The sequence below is a fragment of the Eulemur rufifrons genome, chromosome 2 (assembly GCF_041146395.1).
Source record: "Eulemur rufifrons isolate Redbay chromosome 2, OSU_ERuf_1, whole genome shotgun sequence".
NCBI classification, from domain to species: Eukaryota; Metazoa; Chordata; class Mammalia; order Primates; family Lemuridae; genus Eulemur; species Eulemur rufifrons.
Genome location: NC_090984.1, coordinates 52,029,483 through 52,036,196, shown reverse-complemented (window position 1 = coordinate 52,036,196; position 6,714 = coordinate 52,029,483).

Genomic DNA, 6,714 nt, shown 5'->3' with positions numbered 1-6,714 from the left:
ATTTAGCATATGACCCATGAATCACACTCCTAAGTATTTGTACAAGAGGAATAAAAACTTGGGTTCACAAAAAGTCATGAGTGAATGTTTATAGCAATTATAGCAAATTATACATAATTATTCCAAACTGGAAACAACCCAAATGTCTTTCAGTTGGTGATGGATAAATGAACAGTGGTATATCCATATGATAGAATGTTACTCGGCAATAAAAAGGAATGAAATATTAGAAAATACAAATTAAATCTATAACGAGATACTACAATACACCTATTAAAATTGCTAAGATTAAAGACTGACCATATGAAATTGTGATGAGAATGTGTACCAAGTAAAACTCTCATACAGAGAGTTTTGGTTGGATTATAAAATGGTAAAATCATATTGGCAAACAGTTTGGCAGTTTCGTAAAAAGTTAAGCATACACCTGCCATCTGCCTGGCTGTTTCACTTTTAGGAAATTATCCAAGATCAATGGCATACAAAAAATTTGTACATGACTATGATGGTTTCACAGGTATATGCATATGTCAAAATGTATCAAATTGTACTTGTTAAATATGTGTAGTATGTGATATGTCAAGTATGCCACAAATAAAGCTTTAAACATTAAGTACATTGTGAAACCTTGAAAAAGTACCTTGTGAATCCAACTAATACAGTGCTTTGAAGGTAGTTTATATTCTTCAAATATTATAAAAGGAAAATGCTAAATATCAGTGATCTAAGCATTCATCTCAGAACATAAAGAACAGCAAATTTAAAACAAAGTAAATGAAGAAGAAAGGAAATAAAGACAAGAATAGAAATTAATGGAATACATACAATAGAGAACATCAACAAAGGCAAAATATTTATTATAAAAAAGTCTTATAAAGTTGATAAACTCATGGCGAAATTTATTTAAAAAAATTAAAAGGAAGCACATAATTACCAACATCAGGAATGAAAAAGGAGATATTATGACTATCCAGTGGTATGGTGTAGCAGGCTTGGATTGGTTCAGGAGAGCTGAATACTAAATTTTCAGAAATTTGCAATCCAATTCTCAACACAGTCATTATTAAAATTAAATTATATAGCTTACAATTAAATAAGTTAAATTAAAAACAAATACTAAATACTTAAAACTCATAACTTCCTAATTATTTTACTACAGTTTACTAGCATCTATGTTCTTGAGGTTGTTTACATCTGCTGTGTCTGTTTGGTGGAAATACTATATAATGGAGTACAATTGCGCATCTCTTACCAACTCTGTGTTTAATGATGTCGTATTGGTACCTTCAAACTGGTTGGGAGTGTTTACACTATGGAAGTCAGTAAATGCTTCAGATCTGGGCTTTATTGATTTATTTATTTATTTTTTGATTGTCTAGACTTTTAAAAATGGACATAATGTTAATAATGCAGTGTGGTCTTAAAACTGTATCATCTTTAGCCATTACATTGTGAATAGCACAAAAATTTGAGGAAATATTCTTCCAGTATTTGAAAGCTATTATCCAATTCAGCAAAGAAGTTGTTCATGTCATGAAGAACAAGTGAAATACCTATATGCATAGTGCTGACGCTGAAAACGGATTCAGTTTAATGAATATCATTTGTACAAACATGAGAAATTATTCAACAGTAGATGACATGTCAGATTTAATGACAATACTTTTTTCTAGAAAAAATACAGCACCTTAGGATACCACTCCATTGTCAAAACAAAGTTACTGTGAAGCTGTAGATTGACTATGGGTAAAAGAATTTGGCAAAAATCAAAGAAAACATTCATTGAGATAAAATGTTAAATGGGGTTTACAATAAAGATTATTATATAGTTTATGTTATTATTATTTTTAAAGTATATGTTATATGCCCTTTATATCAATAAAATTTTTAATAAACTCATGTACATGTACAATGCACACATTCCATGCTGCTTGTTACATTTACCAACATACCACTGCAATGATGCTATAGACCTTAAAAGATAATAAAAAGATGCTTATATAAATGAAATGGACAACTTCCTAGAAAATAACAAATTATCAAAACAGACAAAAAAGAAGTAATCTTAATAGGTCTTTATTAAAGTAATTTAAAAATCACAACTAAAATCTTTTCCACCAAAAAAGTTACAGGCCCAAAAAGATTCACCAGTGATTTATACCAAATTTTATGGAATATATAATATCAGTCTTACATGAATGTTTTCAGAATATATATATTATATAATATGTACCATATATTAATATATTGTGTATATATATCACTTTCTACCTTATTTCAATAAATGTAGAAAAGATGTTTAATAAAATTCAACAGCCATTCATGATAAACACTATTAGCAAACTAAGAATAGGAGTGAACATTCTTAATCTGTTAAAGGTTATCTACAAGAAACCTATAGTAAAAATGATCTATAAGTGTGAATTTTTAAACATTTCCTCACTATGATCAGAAACAAAGTTGCTTATTATCACTACTCTTATTCAACATCGAGCTATAGGTTCTATCTAGTGCAATAATATAAAAAAGAAATGAAATGTATATATACCGGAAAGAAGGAAATAAAACTATCATGTTTCACAGATGCCATAATTTTAGAAATTTTAGAAAAACAAATTAATGATAGATTTAGGAAGGTTTTTGGATGCAATTAATATACAAAAATCAATTATATTTGTATTACCAGTAACCATCAGTTAGAAATTATATTTTTAAAGTGACATCCACAATAGCATCAAAAAGTGGATTAACAAAATGTGGTATATGTATACCATGGAATACTACTCAGCCATGAAGAAGGATGACTTAATGCCTTTTGCAACAATTTGGATGGAACTAGAGATCATTATCCTAAGTGAAGTATCTAATGAATGGAAAAATAAACACCACAGGTACTCATCATTAAATTGGGACTAACTGATAAGCACGTATGTGCATAGAGGGAAGTAAAACTCAATGAAAATCAAACAGGGGGAAGGGGGAAAAAGGGATGGGTAAAAACCTACCTAATGGGTACAATGCACACTATTTGGGTAGCGGGCATACTTTTAACCCTGACTCAAGCACTACAAAAGTGATCCATGTAACCAAAAACATTTGTACCCTGGTAATACTTTGAAATAAAAAGTAATAAATAGGAAACAGTCCAACAAAGATGTGAAAGACCTTTATACAGACAAACTCTCTAATTATATGAAACCTCAAAGAAAATCCAAGAATTTCCAAGATAATCTGAAAGAACAAACTTGGAAGACATCTACTGCCAGATATCAGAATTTTTTTAAAGATAGAATAGTTAAGACAGGTGGTATTTTGTGAAAATAGGCCAATAGAATAGAGAGTCCAGAGAGAGACCTACACATAAGTGAGCATTTTATTTATGGCAAGGATGACACTGCAAAGCAGTAGAGAAAGAAATATCTCTTCCATAAATTTGCAGGGTCAATTGGTACCCTTGTGGAAAAATGATATTGTGGATCAGAAATTAAGCAAAGTTCATCTGGACAATTTTTCTGCTCCATACAGCATTAGCTGGGGTAAATCCCTTGGAGTTACATGATACACTTCCAAGAAGGGCCATTAAAATTCCTGACAATTCATTTGTGGCTGTCAACTGAGAGCTCAGACAACGGTTTGGTCTAGGAGCCTTGGTTTACCTCCACATGAAGCTGTCCATGGGGCTGCTTGGGCTTCCTCACAGCATGGCTTCCAGGAACAAGGGTTTCAAGAGACAGGAAGTAGAAGCTGTTCATCTCCTAACGTCTGTGCTCAGAAACTGGGCTTAGATTACTTTTATTCTATTGTATTGGTCAAATGAATCACAGAGCCCACCCAGATTCAAGAGAAGGGGATATAGAACATCATATCTCAATAGGAGCTATGTCAAATAATTTGTGACCATTTTGAATTTTCCACCTAGAGTGACTCAGAAGAATTACTCTCTGCTCCTCTGTTCATCTCCAGCCTTTAATGTGTGAGTTCCATGCACTCAGTGTAGGTCCATGGGAAAGCCTTGGCAGATGGGTACAGAAATTATTTCCTGAGGCTGCTTGTGATTCTAATTTCTTGCTAACCCTCACTTCACCATTAAAACTTTACAAAAAGTTTGGCTGATGTCTTCTTACTAGTATATATAACCAATAAGTTATACTGGTTATTCCTCCTTCTCTGGCAGCTCCACTAGAGATGGAAGAAATCATGAGTCTCTTTTCTCCTAGGAAGGGTTTGCCACTTTATGGAATTTAGTTCATTTAGATTTATTTGGATCCTTGGCTCTTTGATGGGTTTTTTCAAAGCTATGATTTTGTAGCTTGTCTGGCATATTCTCATCGTTAGGGTAACAATGATAATCTCTTATGACTTTATATGTCCTAACCCAAAGCAGAAATTTCCCCCAGATTCTTGATTTGTATATACTTCCTATATTTTTCTTCTTTCTGCTTTGCTTTAGAAGTTTTTAAGGCCCTAAATTTTCTTCACAGTATGGGAGGTGAAAGTATCTCATAACAGTTATTGTACTCTGAGTATTATTTTTCTTTTATATTGGATTATCAACATAGACTGGGGGGGCATTCCTTTAATCAGGTCAAAGGACCTTATCTAACATCTTAATTTTATTTATTCTATGTACTTACAAAGCACATCATTTTTTTCCCCAAAATTTTGGTTCTTCTAAGTAGCTATGTAACATGCTGTTTTGAGATTTTTCTTTAAAAAAAACTAAAATTATGTTTGTAGTTTTATTCTGAGTCCCGAATAATATTTTATCTTTTAAGTCATTCTCCTTGTGATGAATTTTTTCTCAACTCTTTCCCATAAATCTTCATTTATATATTATCTCATTTATAATCATCATAAAAATTGGAATGCCTACAAGGACTGTATAAAAGATAGGATAGATATAAAAGAGTTAATATGCATTTTTATAAAACTTGTTTATTTGTTTTAAAATATTGACAGAATATTTCCTAGAGTTCTTGATGCTTCCTTTTACCAGTAGAAATCTATAAAAATTATTTGCATGGTTGACACACATCTTAGTATGTGATTTCATTTTCTTCCTAATTATGACAAGAGGATCAGGAATTGTTTCTACCTATTATCTCTCCTCCATATTACTTGAAGTAACTTTTGGGGTTAGAAGTAATTTTTGCTACATAATAGCATTTCTATGCTTAAATATATTCAAGTTGAGATAATAAAAACAGATTTAAAAGAAATGTGATCCATTATTTCAAAAGTGAGAGTGGTCTACCCATATAATAATGTTTTGGGAAAATGACCTACTACAATACAGAATACCTGAAAAGTAAACCTTCCAACTTCTTTTCTCTTTGCCAAGAAAGGGTCCCTCTCTATATGCTAAAATTTCCAAAGAAAACCTCTCCAACAGCAGCCGAAGAGAGAAACACAGTCATGCCAACATCTGGCTCAGTGCTGAAGAAAAACAGAAAACATCACCTCTTAACTAATGAGTGATGCTGGTGTTTTTATCCTTGATACTACAGGTGGTGTCAAAGGATGGAAGGCAGGCCAAGTTCTTGTTGTTCACAGAAGTCTCTTTCAAAAGAGAGCTACTAGTATCTTCCATTTCAAGCAGATGCCAAAGACACAGCATTATTATTTTGCCCTAAGCTGAATAGGAATTTTTTGGTAACCATTCTCCTGTATTGATGTTTGAAGGGAAGTTATGCCAGTGGGTGAATCCAAGGGATATAAAATTTGTCTTTATTGGGACTAGTTTTGCAATTCTGGTTTTCAGTAAGGACTATTATCTATGAGAAGCTCTTGAAAATTACTGAATTTGTTGTATAAATATTTCCGATAGTCAGCAACACATCTTTCCTAAAATCTTTCTTCAAGATAAGGACATGTTACATGTAGTGTGTGTGTGTGTGTGTGTGTGTGTATGTGCATATGTAATGTTGAGAAGTATTGAATTATGGAAATGGAATGGTGAGGAGCAACTAAGAAGAAATACTATAGTTCTGGGGAACTAGCCTAAGGAACTAAGGCTTCTATAGTTCTTTAGTGGCTTTATGCCTGTGTGCACTACTCAATTCTCAGTCCCAAATTCTACTAATCTTTCATGTGCAGCTCAAGGCTCACGTCAAATGCAAATTCTTCCCCTTTGGCTATTGCCCATTCTGATGTCTGAATCCCTAAAACACATTGACATTCCATTAGCATTCAATTACACACCACTCAAAGTTATCTCTCTGCCTTTTTCTCAATGTGGTTGAAAACTATAGTTTTTCCCTCAGAGAATCCTGATCTTAGGGGAGGTCCATGTTTTTTTTGTTGTTCCATGACTTCATGATGAAAAGGATAAAAAGAAAGACTGCATAAATATAGCCAAGGCTGGACCTAGACATGTGGGTGTCTCCAGACTAATAATCTGGTACCATTTCAAAATGAATTTTAAAATATTTATTTAACATTTAATTAAATAGACAAGGAGATTATGATTTTCTATTAATTGAAATAGAAATATTTTTATTAATATGAAGGAATTAGTATACAGAAATAGATTAATTTATTAATTCACTTTGCTGCCCAAAGGAGAGTCGAAAGTCTGAAAAAAAAATAGCAAACATTTCCTTCTTTCCTATAGCTTTGATTCTCTCGTCTGTTCTTTTGTGATTATCCAAACCAGACAACTTCTTGGCAAGCATATTAAAGATTTAGATAATGAAAGAAATTCCTCAATCCCAT